This window comes from Furipterus horrens, unplaced genomic scaffold (genome assembly GCF_987537825.1).
Source record: "Furipterus horrens unplaced genomic scaffold, mFurHor1.1.pri manual_scaffold_1, whole genome shotgun sequence".
NCBI classification, from domain to species: domain Eukaryota; kingdom Metazoa; phylum Chordata; class Mammalia; order Chiroptera; family Furipteridae; genus Furipterus; species Furipterus horrens.
Window position 1 is genome coordinate 155,707,365 of NW_028327171.1, and position 17,414 is coordinate 155,724,778.

A 17,414-nucleotide genomic window follows, 5' to 3' on the forward strand; every position below is an offset into this window, starting at 1 on the left:
TCATTTTGTACTGGTTGACTGTTTATTTCTTCCTTATGTTCCAATTGCTTGACTTGAACCCCAGCTTCCTTCCCTTCACTAATGGTTACCTGTGGAGTTTTCTTTATTTCAATTAGTGTAGCCTTCATTTCTTTCCTTATGTTTTTGCTGTACTCAATGAGTTCTCTGATTATCCTTATCACTAGTGTTTTGAACTCTGCATCTGAAAGGTTGGCTGTCTCCTTTTTGCCTAGTTCCTTTTCTGGAGTTTTGATCTGCTCCTTCACCTGGGCTATACTTCCCCATTTCAATTTGGCAGCCTCACAGCATTTGTTTCAGTGTATTAGGTAGAGCTTTCATACCTGTTACATTGTAAGGGGTAGGGAGGTCAGAGGGGGAACAATGCTGCTTGCTCAGCACTGGCCCCTTTTTCGGCCACTTCAGCCACTTCCCATATGCAACTGGCACCTCTTAGCTATTGCCCTGGTGATGGTTCCCTGAGTGGGTAGGTTTGTGTACGTTCTAGGATTGGGGGCGCTTTCTAAACAGACTCTCATGAGAGATAGGCAGTTTTTCCTGTTGCACCAACCCCCCACTGGTTTTCACAGCAAGAGGCTATGAGGTTTTATTTTTCCGGCACTGGAACTGTGAGCTGCGTGGTCTAGCCTGAGGCTGGGATTGATCCCCAGGTGTCCCTCCTGGCTTTTATCCACCATATGTGACTGTGGGACCACTTGTTCTGCCGGTCGCAGCCACTGCCTTGCCACCATCACCTGGCCTCTGCCACACCGCATCCTCTCCTCTCTGGCTCCCCATCTCTGCCCTTCCTACCCTTCTGAATGAATATTTCTTCTTTAAATCATTGGTTATTGTACTTCCATACAGTTCATTTTCCTGGCAGTTCTGGTTGTTTTTGGTTTTGAGGTTAGCTGTGATCCTTCCTACGGTTGTGCAAGGAGGTGAAACATGTCTACCTAAACCTCCACCTTGGCCAGAAATCCAAATGTAGAACACTTAAGAAAAACAAATAGGATATGTAGTTTACAACTTTTAACTCATTTTTTAAACTTTTTATTTTGAAATGATTTCAGACTTACTGAAAAGTTACACAATAGTATAAACTACTCAGTGCCAATGCCAAGATCCTGGTTTTGAAATACCATTTTCCAATAAAAGGGATAATCAATTGTAGAGCTATGGCAGGGAAAATATAAGAGAAAGCAAAAAGCAAGGAAGTGCTCAGAAACCAAAATGATGGCCACATGTCGAAAGGCCATAGGAGTCCTGACTGGTGTTGCTCAGTGGGTTGGGCATTGTCCTACAAACTGAAGGATCACCAGTTCAATTCCCAGTTAGGGCATGTCTGGGTTTCAGGCCTCGTCCCTGGTTGGGGGTGTACGAGAGACAGTCAATTGATGTTTCTATCACACATTAATGTTTCTCTCCCTCATTTCTCCTCTCTCTAAAAATAAATTAATAAAATCTTTCTTTTTTTTTTTTTTTAAGGCTACAGGAGTCTACCAGAACTTCCAGTGGTCAAAGCTGGAATTATTTGAGTAACAAAATAAAAAAAATTATTAGATTATAACCCAAGGAGTAAAATATATATACAATGAGTCTTTGCAAATGAGAGTATGTTAAGACATGGGTTATGTAATTTCATTTGTTGTTCTTTATTGTTTTTTGGAGAATATGTGGGAAGATTCAGATTCATGCATTTGCCATGACTTCAGTTACCCAATCTTTTCTTTTTAAAATATTTTGTGTGTTTCTTTTTGCTGCATGAAGTTCTATCAGGTTCTTAATGGCCTTCGGTATGTCTACTCTAGTATTGCAATGGTGAATACTGCTTGATGATAATATTACAACTGGCTAATTGTAACTAACTCAATGGCCACTACAATGTAAGGTCAATTCTTATAAGGATACTGAACTTCCACCATGACATTCAAACAATTTATAAACCATCTGGTATCTAATCAGTGATGATAATAATAGAAGAAAAAAAACTGTTAACTAAAATACAAAGTAATGCAAAACTTTTATATGCAAAAGGAGCTACTTTGTTTTGTTTAAGGTTCTCTCTCCTCTAGGAAAATTATTTTTCTTTAAACAAATTTAATAAATTAGTACTTTATTATATTGCTTATATGAGACAATATTTGATTCACAGCCTACATTACATTTGTCTTTCCTTGAGCTTTGCTTACCAGAACAGATCCCATTTGAAACTTAATAAGCATATTAAAAATAAAATTCAAATGAAATTACCTCTTTAAATACAAATATTTTATTAAAATACGTTTATACTTAACAGAAAATGACTTGCAATACTTGTTTTAGTTAAGATAATTCTGTAAATTCCTGTGACTTAGTATTTTTTATTTTTATCACATTTTACATTCACTATTATTTTTGCATTAGTTTCAGTTGTACAGCACATTGGTCAATCATAGCACTTCATAAAGTGTTTCCCCTGATATTTCCTGTACCCATCTGACACCATACATAGTTATTACACTGTTATTGACTATATTCCCTGTGCTATACTTTACATCCCTGTGCTAATTTGTAACTACCAATTTGTACTTCTTAATCCCTTCACCCTTTTTACTCATTCCTTCGATCCCCCTCCCCTCTGGCAACCATCAGTCTGTTCTCTGTATCTATGAGTCTGTTTGTGACCCAGTATTTTATTCTTAGAGTTCCATTAGCATTCCTTAGGTATTACTGGACCAATTTTTTTTTTTTTAATTGGAGTGTGATGTGATTACTGGAAATTTGGAACTACTCAGTTTCTATCAGTTAAAAAGAATGTAATCTTAAGTAAACAACTTTGCCTCTCTCAGCTTTTGTTTTTCATATGAAATAAATTTGGTAATACCTATTATGAAAGGTTTTGAAAGGTTTAATTAATTTGTAAAACACTTTTTATAAAAGTTTATTGATTGATTTTTAGAGCAAAATAAAGGAAGAGTGAGAGAAATATCTCTTTGTTTTTCCATTTATTTATGCATTCATTGGTTTATTCTTGTATGTGCCCTGATCAGAGATCAAATCTGCAATCTTGGCATATTGGGGCGATGCTCTAACCAATTGAGCTACCCAGCTATGGCCTTAAACACTTTGAAATTAAGAATGAAAAATCTCAATGCAAATTACCAATGATTATAATTTTGCCTAATACATATTACTATGCTAACAACCAATGCCAGAGCACTCATTGTGGTATCTTATGAAGCTAAGAGCAATCTACTGTTCTCCTTAGTATAACATATTTTATTAAAGGATACTGCTGTATCACATATATAAGAATGTTTACCCTTTTTTATCAAATCCTATGTATTGTAGTGCAGTCTACTTTTTTCTTAACATGAAAGTATTTTAATATGATAAAAATTAAATCATATTAAAATTTTCATGTCATGAAAAGATTTAGTCCTTCCTATCATATTTCTATATAAGGTGAGTTGACTTTCAATACTATTCTGAATCACTGCTCTCTTTTTTAATACTTCCTCGGAGTTAAAATCTGTCTCTTTATTTTAGAATTATATCTAAAAGCACTAATAATAATTTTTAAATTTCTAATGGCTATAAACATTTCTTACATAATTAAACAGTATATCAAACTAAAGATTTCTCAGCAACAAGACAATGTTACTCTATCTGTTAATAAGTACTATTTAACTGCTTAAGCAACTTACAAAAACAGAACCCCTTGGCAGGTCAGGATTCACTAGCATTTCAATACTGATGATTGCAAAGGCTTCACCTCCCCATTTTTTAAGCTTTTCAAAGCACTAGCAATTTCGATCTACAGTGTCTTATTTCATGTTAAATTAAAAATTGGATCTGAAGCAAAACAAAAACAAAAACAAAAAACCCTTCATGTTCATTTACTTAACATTTACTGAGTGACTACAGTTTGCAAGGACTGTCCTCTGGTTATCCTAGACACTAGATATAGTATGTGGTGGCAAAGCAAGGTATAAAGAATGGATTTAGACATACCTAGTATCTTCACAGGAGATGATGAAATACAACTGAGGAACAGTCTCAGGTATCCTTTGTAAAACTGTACATGTCCTTTCATTGGAGATTTTTTCATTATATAGACTATATCTATATGTAAATTGGCCCAAGAACATCAACACTATTATTTAAAAGCCATGTTAGACCCAACCCTGAATTTTCAAGTTCTATTCCTCATGAAATTTGCAATAAATTTCAATGGATACATGTCCTTTAATATTTTGCCTCTGTACTTTGATTAATCAGTCACACAAATGCTGCTTCTGACTACTTTCTATTTGAATCCTACCCTTACTTCTGCATCCAGTTGTAAGCTACATCCACAAAGCCTACCACGGATCTGATTCATATTGTATTACAATGTAATCTCTCAACTCAGAATTCTTAGAACCTTATGTACTGATCTTAGTTTTCATTTCAACCACAAGAATCAACAATCTTGGGACCTCTGTTCACATGGTGTTACAATGCAAACTTCTTATGTAGAAATTCAAGTTAAACATGTAAGGATCCTTAAAACTGTTAAAAAATTAGAGGTGTCAGTTAATGAAAATGTGACTACCTTAAATTTTTCCTTCACTAAAATTTATGAACTGTCAATACTATCTCATTACTAGTATAAATTACTTGATCAAGTTATTGTAATAAAATTTTCAAAGTGTGGTAACCAACAAAATGGGAGAAACTAGTTGCAAAAAACACTTCCAATAAGGGGTTGATATTCAAAATATATAAAGAACTTATACAACTCAAGAACAAAAAACAAACAAACAATCCAATTAAAAAATGAGTAGAGGACTTGAACAAACACTTCTCTCAGGGAGACATACAAATGGCCAACAGATATAGAAAAGATGCTCAACTTCATTATCTATTAGGGAAATAGAAATCAAAACTTCATGAGATACCACCTCACACCTGTTAGAATGGCTATTATCAAGAAGACAACCACAGTAATAAGTGTCAGAGAGGTTGTAGAAAAAAGGAACTCTCATTTACTGCTGGTGGGAATGTAAACTGTACATCCACTATGGAAAACAGTATGGAGGTTCCTCAAAACCTTAAGAATAGAGCTACCGTATGACTCAGCAATGCATCTCCTGTGTATCTACTGGAAAAACTTGAAAATATTTATTCATAAAGATGTATGTACCTGTATGTTCATTGCAGCATTATTCATGGTAGCCAAGACATGAAAACCAAAGTGTCTTTCAATAGATATTTGGATAAATAAGATGAGGTACATATATACAGTGGAATACTACTCAGCCATAAGAAAAGACGAAATACTGTATTTACAGCAACATGGATGGATCTTAAGAATATCATGCTAAGTGAAATAAGTCAGATTGAAAAATTCAAGAACCATATGATTTCATTCATATGTGAGATATAAAATTGAAAACAAATGAACCAACAAGACAAACAAAAACTCATAAGACACCACAACAGTATGGTGATTCACAGAGGGAAACAGGGTAGGAGGGAAGTAGTAAAAGGTAAATGGGGTCAAATATATGCTGCTAGAAGATTTGACTTTGGGTGGTGAACACACAATGCAATATACAGATGATGTATTCTAGAATTGAATGCACACTTAAAACATAATTTTATTAACTGATGTCACCCCAACAAACTTTAAAAAAATGAAAAAAAAAATTCAAAGTGTTTAAGATAGAAACTACTATTTTAAAGATTTTTAAAAAAAATATTTTATTTACTTAACGGGAGGTGAGGGAAGGGAAAAAGAGAGGTTGAGAAACACCTCCAGCACACCCCCAACAGGGGACCAGGCCTGCAACCAAGGCATGTGTGCTGAGTGGGAAACGAACTGGCGACTTTTCGCTTTACAGAATGATACCCAACTAAGTGAGCCATGCAGCCCAGGGCAGGAACTGCTATAGTAAGACACTTTTAAAACATCAGTAAAAACAATACTAAATGTGTGTGATAAATTATGAAATCACATAACATGAAAAATATGAGTATAAGTTTCCAAATTCAATATCTGCCTCAAAATAATAAAATTATTTTAATTGTATTATACTTATTTGTAAATTTATTGTAAGTAAATCAAAGAACATAAGTAATCCTAGATAGCCAGCTGTTCACTTTTTGGATAAATATTCTTTTAAAAGATTTTTTTTTTTAAAGATTTTATTTATTTTTACAGATTTTATTTATTTTTACAGAGAGGGGAAGGGAGGGAGGGAAAGAGAAATCAATGTGTGGTTGCCTCTCATGTGCTCCCAACTGGAGACCTGTCCGGCAACAGGCATGTGCCCTGACTGGGAATCAAAACAGTGACCCTTCGGTTTGCAGGCCGGCACTCAATCCACTGAGCCACACCAGCCAGTGCTGGATAAATATGCTTTTAAAAAGCTTTGAGAATTTTGCAGTAATACTATATTTCTATCTCATATCTTTAATGTCTATGAGAATGTGAATGAAGTACAGAAAGTTTATGTGAATATTGTGAAGTTGGTTTTTTACATTTGAATATAAAATGTAAAAGTGCTGTACAGCTCTCTTAAGAAAAAGCAATAGTACATTTGAGAAAATTAATATACATGTATTTTTAAGATATTTAAAGCATAAACTGTATCTTCAGTATAACCATTTAAAAGGCTTTTTCCACACAGATGTCTATGAAAGTTTTAAATGCCATTCACTTCCTTTTAAATTATAGGCAGATATCATAATTCAATGAGTTGCTATTCAAATATTTAGGATATAAATATTTGAATCATAGAACATGATATTTTACTTGTTAGTAAACCCAACAATTTATTTTATTTGCTATTAAACCTGACAATTTTTTTATTTTTTATTTTTTGCAGATGGTAATTTCTACTCCAAATATTAATTATTTAAATAATCAAGTCTGGAACATCACAGATACTACTTGCTTCCCTAATATCACACTTGCAATTTATAAAATAATTATAAAAGAGTAAATTCTACTATCTGTAAATTCCATTTAAGAAAATATTTCTTTACTGTACTATTATTATTCTTTATTACTGCTTGATATTTTATTTAGTTAGATCAGGTTGCTATAACAAAAATACAATAGACTGAGTGGCTTAAACAACAGATATTTCTCACTGTTCTGGAGGCTGGGAATCCAAATCAAGGTGCCCAGAGATTTGGTGTCTGGTGAGGCTCCACTTCCTGGTCTGTGGACAGCTGCCTTTTCAACATGTGCTCACATTGCTCTCTCCCTCTTTTTCTTCTCATAAGGGCACTAATCTCATTATGAGGGTCCCATCATCACGACATAATCTAAAGCTAATTATCTCCCAAAGGTTTCATCTCCTAATAGCATCACATTAAGGATTAGGCTTCAACATACATTCAGTCCGTAATACTAATGGATAAGGTCAAAAATTCCTCAATCTGATAAAATAGTCTAATTTTTCTTAGAAAAAAAGATGTTCAAGTAGAATTTATATAACCTATATATAGGCTAGGTGTTATACAGATTTCATGAATAAATTATACATGTGATATACTGATCATGAATAATGTTAGAGCAACTTTGGCAAAAAACATTTGATTTAAAAAATACAAGTAAAACTTCATTTTGATGAGTTACATCGAGCAATGCTTGGTTGGTCTAACTTTGAGCAAACTGCATCCAATGTCCTAAAAATCCTCAGTGGTATGCCTATTCATCTCTGCTACCCCTTGGCAATTATTAATCTTTTTATTGTCTCCATAGTTTTGCCTTTCCCAGAATGTCATATACTTGGAATTACAGTATGTAGCCTTTTCAGATTGGCTTCTTTCACTTAGCAATATGCATTTAAGTGTCCTCCATGTCATTTCATGGCTTGACAGCTCATTTCTTTTTAGTTTTACATAATATTCCATTGCCTGGATTTATCGAAGTTTATTCATTCACCTACAAAAGGACATCTTAGTTGCTTCCAAGATTTGGCAATTACAAATAAAGCTGCTAAAAATTTCATGTGCTGGGTTTTCTATAAACATGAGTTTCCAGCTCTTTTGGATAAATACAAATTAGTGCAATTGTTGGATCATATGATAAGAGTAGGTTCATTTTTTAAGAAACTGTTTTCCTTTTTAAAGAGACTGTCTTCTAACGTGGCTGTCCCATTTTGTATTCCCACTGTTCCTGTGACTCTACATCCTCACCAACATTTGATGTCAGTGTTCCAGATTTTGGCCATTCTCATAGGAGTACAGTGGTATCTCACTGTTGCTTTATTTGCATTTCCCTCATGATATTTGATGTGAAACATCTTTTCATATGCTTATTTGCTATCTGTATATCTTCTTTGGTGAAGTGTTTATTAAGGTCTTTGGCCCATTTTAAAATTAAGTTATTTTCTTATTGTGAAGTTTAAGTGTTCTTTGTATGTTTTAGATAAGTTCTTTATTAGATGTATCTCATTTTTTGTATGTTTTATTGATTATGCTGTTACAGTTGTCCCAATTTCTTTTCCCTTTGCTCCCCTCCATCCAGTAACCTCCCTCCCTCCAACAGTCCCTCACCCTTAGTCCATGTCCATGGGTTGTGTATAAAGCTCTTCTCAACATCTCCCTCTCTATTCCCCATTCTCCTACCTTGCTTCTTAATTCCTGCACCATTTCCCTCCCTTTCCCCCTTACCCCTCCCAGCTTCCCTCCTCCCACATGCACCCTATACCTATGATTCTGTTCCCACTCTAGTTGTCTGCTTAGTTTACCTTTGTTCCATTCCCTAGCTTCTGTTGTTGATAGCTGTGATACTGTTTTCATTTTAATATTCATAGTTTTGATATCCTTTTTCTTAAATAAGTCCCTTTAACATTTCATATAATAATGGCTTGGTGATGATGAACTCCTTCAGCTTTACCTTTTCTGGGAAGCACTTTATCTGCCCTTCCTTTCTGAATGATATCTTTGCTGGATAGAGTAATCGTGGTTGTAGGGCCTTGCCTTTCATCATTTTGAATATTTCCTGCCAGTCCCTTCTTGTCTGCAAAGTTTCTTTGGAGAAATCAGTTGAGTCTTGTAGGTACTCCTTTGTAAGTAATTCTCCTCTTCTCTTTTTCTGCTTTTAAGATTCTCTCTTTATCCTTAACCTTTGGCATTTTGATTATGATGTGTCTTGGTGTGGTTCTTCCTGAGTCTAGTTTTTTTAGGACTCTCTGTGGTTCTTGGACCCATATGTCCATTTCCTTCCCCAAATTAGGAAAGTTCCCCGTCATTATTTTTTCACATAATTTTTCAATTTCCTGCTTTCCCTCTTCACCTTCTGGCAACCCTATGATTCGGATGTTGGCACGTTTATAGCTGTCCCGAAGGTTTCTGAGCCTCTCCTCATTTTTTAAAATTCTCATTTCCTCCTTCTGTACTGGTTGACTGTTTGTTTCTTCATTATGTTCCAATTTGTTGATTTGAACCCTGGTTTCCTTTTCTTCACCACTTGTTTCATATGGATTTTCCTTCGTTTCAGCCAGGATAGCCTTCATTCTTTCCCTGTCCTGTTTAATCTTTGTCGTTAAGAGTTGTGAGTATCCTAATCACCAATGCCTTAAACTGTGCTTCTGTTGTCTGTCTCCTCATGTGTTAGGCATGCTATCTGCTCATTGCCTAGTTGTGCCACTGGGACCTTGGTCGGTCCCTGCTTCTGGGTTGTACTTCTCTGTCTCCTCATCTTTCTGTGTTTTTCTCTGTAATTTGGGCAAGGCCTGTTGCACTTCTTACATTATAGGGGGCGGAGCCTTAGGTATTCATCAGTACAGGGTGACCTGTTTCACCACGTTGTGGTGCTGTATATGCAGGAGGGGTCCGAGAAGGAACAATGCCGCTTGCTAAGCACTTGCCCATTTTTCAGGCACTTCTCTCACTTCTGTATGGGACTGGTGCCTCTTTAGCTGTTGCCCTGCCTGTCGTTCCCAGAGTGGGTGGGTCTGCGGATGTTCTAGGTCCCTGGGGGCCCTTTAAACAAGAGGATTCTGCTGAGAGACTGGCAGTTTCTTCCTCCGCCACAACCCCCACTGGTTTGCACAGTCAGAGGCCATGAGGCTTGATTTTCCCTGGTGCTGGGACCATGATCTGCGGGGTCTGGTGAGGAGCTGGAAACGCTCCCCAGGTGTCCCTCCTGACTTTTTAAAACATGTAACAATGCTTTCCGCTGACCTGCTGCTGCCACTGCCACCACACCGCATCCTCTCCACCTGGCTCCGCCCCTCCTACCTGTTTGGATGAGTATTTTTTCTTTATATCTTTGTTTGTTGGACTTCCATGCAGCTTGATTTTCTGGAACTTCTGGAAGTCTTTAGTTTTGAGACAGTTGTATTCCTTCTTAGTTTTGTAGGGAGACCCAGAGTGTCTTTCTAGGCGTCCATCTTGGCCAGAAGTCCTATTAGATGTATCTTTTGCAAACATTTAATCCCAGTCTGTAGCTTGATTTCTCATTTTCTTGACATTGTTTTTCACAGAGCAGAAGTTTTAAATTTTAATGAAGTACAGCTTATCAATTATTTCTTTCATGGATCATATTGTCTTTGGTGTTTTATCTAATAAGACATTATTATACCCAAGGTCATCTGGGTTTTCTCCTGTGCTATCTTCTTTTATTTTACAGTCTTCATTTAACATTTAGTTCTATAATCCACTTTGAGTTAATTTTGATGAAGTGTGTAAGATCTTTGCCTATATTCACTTTTGTGAATGTTGATGTCCAGTTGGTGTAGCATCATCTATTGAAGGGACTGTTTTTATTACACTGTCTTTGCTCCTTTGTCAAAGAACAGTTAACTATATTTATGGGTTTTATTTCTGAGCTCTCTCTTCTGTTCCATTGATCTATTTATTATTTTGCCAATACCACAGTCATGATTGCTGTAGCTTTATAGTAAGTCCTGAAGTTGGGCAGCATCAACGCTCCAACTTTGTTCTTCTCCTTCAATATAGTATTAACTATTCTGAGTTTTTTGCTCTCCATATAAACTTTAGAATCAGTCTGTTGATATCCATGAAATAACTTGCTGGAATTTTGATTGGCATAGCATTAAATCTATAGATCAAGTCAGAAAAACTGACATCTTGGCAATATTGATTATTCCTATCATGAGTATGGACACTCTTCATTATTTAGTTCTTCTTTGATTCATTTTATCAGTTTTGTAGTTTTGCTCACATAGATCTTGTACATATTTTGTTAAAGTTATACCCAATTATTTCACTTTGAAGGGTGGTAATGTAAATCATACTGAGTTTTTAATTTCATATTCCACTTGTTCATTATTGGTGTATATGAAAGCAATTGACCTTTGACATTAACTTTTGTTTAAAAACCTTTGTGTATTAACCCTATAACCATACTACGATTACTTATTAGTTCCAGAATACTTTTTCATTGTTACTTTCATATTTTCTACATAGACAATCATGCCATCTACAAATACATTTTTATGTCTTCCTTGCCAATATACGTTTTTCCTTCTTCACATTTTAACTTTATTTACACATAATTCACATACAAAATTGTAAGATATTTAAAGTGTACACCACAGTGACGTGATTTACATATACATTGTAAAACACACTGTGTATCTTTTTACTGCCTCATAGCATTAGCAAGAAGCTCCATGGCAGCAGACACTGTATGATTTCTATTCTTTTAAGTTTGTTAATGTGTTTTTTTATGTCCCAGAATGTGGACACAATATACTGGGTAAAAGGAACTGCTATAAATAGGCCTTTAGTAATATAGTGGTGAGGTGGGGGTGGGTGGGGTTGGGTTATAGTCTTATGATGAGGCCTCAGCTTTTCAGTGAGTCAATGTCTCTGGACTATGATCTTCACAAGAGTTTCTCAGTTTTGTTTTGTTTTTTTTCTACTTTAGGTAGAACAAAATAGCTAGAATTGACCGGAGCTGGGTATTCCCTTCTTCTACATGGCTAGAGTTGGGTACATATTGCTCTTTCCCAGGCTCTGATAAAATCTCAGCAAGTTAGGCTCTCGTTAATTAGTTTAACCTGTGGGCAGGTTTTGTTAAGAACAGAGTATTCTGATATACTTCAAAATTGTTCCATTTCCCTTCCTGCTGCCAAAAGTCCAATGGGATTTTTCTTTGATATTTACTGTGGGAAAATGGTGCAACTCCTAGAGGTGAATCTCACAATATTGTATGGTTCCCCTATGACTGGGTCTCCCTGGAGTTTTTAATTCTGAGTGTCTACACTGAGTCTCCAGCAATTCATCAATTATAGTTCAGGTTTTCTTACCCAGGAACTGTTTCCTGTGGTAGATTCAGCTTCTGAGCCTCGGCTCCTGTAAGCAGAAACTCCCTGAATTTGCCTGTCTCCAATCTTGGGGCTATTGATTTGCCTGTGTCCTCCCCTTTTATGGCTCCAAGAGTCATCGTTCATTTTTCAGTCAGTTTAGCTTTTCACTTGTTGTTAGGATGGAGTGAGGACTTCTAAGCTCCTTACATGTGGAACAAGAAACTGGATTTTTAACAAGAATATATGGTGCCATTCTGAAGAACTGAAAACCTGTATCATTTGTTTTTTCATAAGTAAAGGTAATTGACTCATTCATCTGTTTGATGAGAAGCTAAATTCAAAATATTTTTTTAAACTTCAGGGAAAAAGGGAAAGTTTCTCTTACTACAATGTAATTTTTAATAGTTGCGTCTGTACTTTAAAAATTCACTTTACACCCTGGCTGGTGTGGCTCAGTGAAGTGAGTGCCTGGCTTGTGAACCGAAAGATCCACTGGTCTGATTCCCAGTCAGGGCACATTGCTGGGTTGCGCGCCATGTCACCAGTTGAGGGTGTATGGGAGGCAATCAATAGATATATCTCTCACATACTCATGTTTCTGTCCCTCTCCTTCTCCCTCCTTTCCCCTCTCTCTAAAAATAAATAATTTTTTTAAAGTGCGCTTATCATTCTATTTTTCTCAAAAGTATTTTTCTTTTTCATCTACCTTATATTAATTTTTGTTTATTTCTTTTCCACTATACATATTTTTACTGCATAAATTAGAAATATTGCAAAGATAGTCTGTACCAATTTTGCTGTAAACTAAGCAAAAAAATTCCACATGTGGCTCTGCCAGCAAGAAATCAGAAGTCTTCTAAATAGGGTGGAAAAAAAATCATTCAATGTCTAAGAGTTGCTTTTCTCTCATTTTGACTGATTTAGAAGCATAGTGTTGTAGTACATATCTCCTTCCATACATTTTTCTTTCAACATTGAGAATAAATGCTGATAGTGTCTATGTGACTTTCTTCCAAGCACAGATAAGACTAAACAATAACAGTTTTTATTTCTGGACATTATCAAGAAGAATAAGTAAAATTTAACTTTAAACTCTACCCAGACTTTTTAGATACAAATTTTCATCACCCAATTAACTTTCTTTATTGATTTTTTTTAATGAGAGAAAGAGAAACACCGATTGGCTGTTCCACACATTTCTGCACTCCCTGCTTGCTTCTGTATGTGCACTGACTGGAGATCAAACCTGCAACCCTGGCATGTTGGGATGATGCTCTAACCAACATAGCTACCCAGCCAAGGCCCCAATTAAATTTTAATGCTTTAATTTGATTAATGTCATATTTATTCAGTTTAAAAAATATAAGGCTTATTAAAATCCTAACATACAAGTTTACAAAGATAATTGCATTTACGAAATACTCTAGCTAATCTGTATTACTATGACTGATAGCACAATTGATGTAGCAGGAAAACATTTATCAGCCCAAGGTACTAAAGTAACACAAAACAGTCATATCAATATATTTATAAAACTGCCCTGATGGGTGTGGCTCAGCAAGTTGGGCGTTGTCCCACAAAGCGAAGGGTTGCAGGTTCAATTCCAGATCAAAGCACATGACTAGGCTGAGAGTTCGGACCCCGGATAGGGTGCATATGAGAGGCAATTGATTGATGTTTTTCTCCCTTTCTTCCTCCCTTCCCCTTCTCTCTAAAAATAAGTAAATAAAATCTATAAATGGATAAAAATTTTAAATATATTTATAAAACTGTTAAAAGACATAAGAGGGAAACAAATATTCATTAAAACTAGATATCATATGTTCATTCATATCCTAGGACCCTAATATCTAAACATGTTCAAAACTTTTAAGTTCATAAGATTAAAAAATACCTTAATAAGTGGACTTGAAAACAATAAAATAATCACTTTTCTGAGAAAAGCCTTCCCACAAATTTAAGCAAAATTAACTGTATACAAACAATAAAAAAATGTACTAAATACTCCCTACATCTGAATTAAAATAAAAAATTTCAAAGTGCAGAGTTCTTAGCTTGGAAGAGATAAATATTCAAACCACAGCAAAATCAACAACCAGCAACATGTTTATGTGCTGTGCTAACGGTAATAATTACAAACATTAAACATACACGAAATATTTAAAGCATGTCACCATTCTCACACCATTTATTATGACATAACAGCGAAAAATGTAGGATTCCTTCTGTACTGTCCATTGTAGAAATGGTCAACTTACTATCAAGAGAGACTAAGGATCCGTGGTAAAAAACTTACATTGGATCTTAGAATAGCGAGAGAACAAAGTTATTTAAGAAACTAAGTAGTATGTATATGGTTATGTGTAAAATTTTTTTTTTAATTATTATGATATTCAAAGTATTGATGAGGTGTTTTTAAATAACTGAATTATGCTTAATGGCTGTAGCAAACTTCTGAGAAAGGAAAACAAGAATAGTGGAAAAAAGAAATTAAGCTGAGTCCTAGCAGGCTGGTAGTATAAAATGCAGTGTATAATGCAAAGTTAATAAAGTATATTGATGATCCTGGAAGATAATTACCATTACTATAGTTGAATAGGTAGGTGACAGAAATGTAGAATAGTATTAATAACACATGAATAAGATTCAAAAGGAAGCTAAATAATATTTAGTTTTCTGCATAGTTTATAGTTTTGAATAGTTTAGTTTTCAAAATAAAAAATCCATTATAAATTTGAAAATTCAGTGCATGACAAAGGTTGCTTTTCTAATCATAAATAACAAATTATTTTTTATTTATTTAATTTTATATTTTTTTAAATAATTTGTTTGTTTATTTTATTTTTAGAGGGGAAAGGAGAAAGAGAGGGAGAGAAACATCACTGTGTGGTTGCCTCTCACTTGCGCCCCCAACTGGGGACCTGACTTGCAACCTAGTCATGTGTCCTGACAGGGAATCAACCAGTGACACTTGGCTCGCAGGCTGACGCTCAATCCACTGAGCCACAGCAGCCAGGGCCAAATTATTTTTTAAATGTTACTGTCACAACTGACTATGGACTGAGAAGAAAACAAACTGGATTCTATTATTATATTCCAAATACAAAAATTAATTTGAGTTTAATTAAAAATAACCTAAAAAATCTAGGTTACTACATGATATAATCTAGAGATTGGTAAGGCTTTTTGAGCTAAGCCAGAAACCCAAAACTTATAAAAGAAATCACAGACACATTTAACTATATGAATGTATCTATAGCAAAATATATTAAATGGAAAGTAAACAAACAGATGATAGAGTGGAAAAACTGTGAATACAGGAATGGTAATATCTATTACAAATTGAAAAGAAAGGATAATTGGCCCTGGCCAGGTATCTTAGTTAGAGCATGGTCTGGATACGCTAAAGTTGCAGGTTCAACCTCCAGTCAGAGCACATACAAGAAGCAACCAATAAATGCATAAATAAGTACAACAACAAATCAGTGTCTTTCTTCCTCTTTCTCTCTAAAATCAATTTTAAAAAAGAAAAAAGAAGAGATAATCAACCAATATACACATAAATAGGTTAAAAAGGTACTTCTGATTGAAAAAAACAGGATGACTAATGCATGTTGAAATTTCATGCTGTTTTATTAAATGGTAAAAAGAATCTATATATGAGTATTTCTGCATGTGTGTATATGATGTAACTATTCTTTTAAGAATATATGACCATGAAGAAAGGCAAGCAAAAGGATACTCACTAACTTTGCAAGAATGTTGTGTAGTAGTAAATAAAGATGGCAGAGCCAAATTAAAAAAGGAAAAGAAAAGGGAACAAAAGAAAAAAAGGGGTGTGGGGGGGAAATAAAGCCAAAAAAAAAAAAAATTGAAAGCACCATACTAAAATAGCTAGTATGTATGATATAATCAACATATACATTGCTATAAAACCATAAGCATATGAGGACATGAACATTTTAAAAAGATTTTATTTTTATTTATTTTTAGAGAGTAAGGAAGGGAGAAAGAAAGGGAGAGAAACATCCATGTGTGAGAGAAACATGGATTGGCTGCCCCTCACACGCCCCCAACAGGGGAACTGCCACAACCCAGGCGTGTGCCCTGACCAGGAATCAAACCGGTGACCTTTTGGTTTGCGTGACAACACCCAATCCACTGAGCCACACCAATCAGAGCTGAATATGAAAAATATTTAAGATAAAAATGGGGTTGCACTCAAACTTGCCAAAGAAAATACCCAAAGAATTGATCAGTATTTGGATGCTCTTCTGCTTCCATTCTCATAAACGGTAGTCTGAAGTGACCATGGAGGCCAAGCACAGTCTTCGATTATTATCATTCTGAATCTGTGTGTGTGAGTTTAGTCTGACTGCATTAAAGGGTCAGTTCAATCTGGTTTTATGGTTTACTCCAGTGGTTGGCAAACTTTCTGTAATAAACCAAATAATAAATATTTTAGGCTTTTTGGGTCTATTGTGCTATCATGACCATTCAACACTGTTGTTCTAGGTTGAAACCACTCATAGACTTCAATGGTTTATTTTGCTTTAACTCAGTGAGGCTAGAGTATCAAGTTATTTAATCAGACACTAATTTAGGCACTGCAATGGAGATATTTTGGTGAACCATATTTACAATGTGACGACTTTAAGAAGATTACCCTTGATAATATGATGCACCTCATCCAATCAGCCTTGAGAACAACAACAAAAAAAGATTTTCTGGATAAGAAATTCTGCCTCATGACTGTAACATCATCACCTCCCTTCTGAGTTTTCAGCCTTCAGGCCTGACCTACAAATTTCAAATATGACAGTCCCCATGTGAGCCACTTCTCTAGATAGCCAGATAAGATCATTAGATAGTTACATAGATAGATAGACAGACAGATAGATAGATAGATATTGTATACTTTTGGTTTAGTTTCTCTGTAGAACCTGACCAATACATAGATAACACATAAACTAATGTGACTGGTTGTGTTCTGATAAAGCTATTTACAATAACAGGTGGTGGGCCAGATTTGACCTACATGCCACAATTTTCAAACCCCTAAGAGCAACAGTAATAAAATACAGGTGCTTTTATTAAACACTGTATTTCAGGCAGTGCAAAAGGTTCTTCACACACATATGGATCCAGGGTGCT

At 35.1% G+C, this 17,414-nt stretch overlaps 1 protein-coding gene across 1 annotated transcript in view; it reads right to left on the minus strand.

Moving 5' to 3' along the window:
• Positions 1-17,414, minus strand: part of LOC150022090 (WD repeat, SAM and U-box domain-containing protein 1) — a 429,825-nt gene that overhangs the window by 408,743 nt on the left and 3,668 nt on the right. The window lies entirely within an intron of this gene.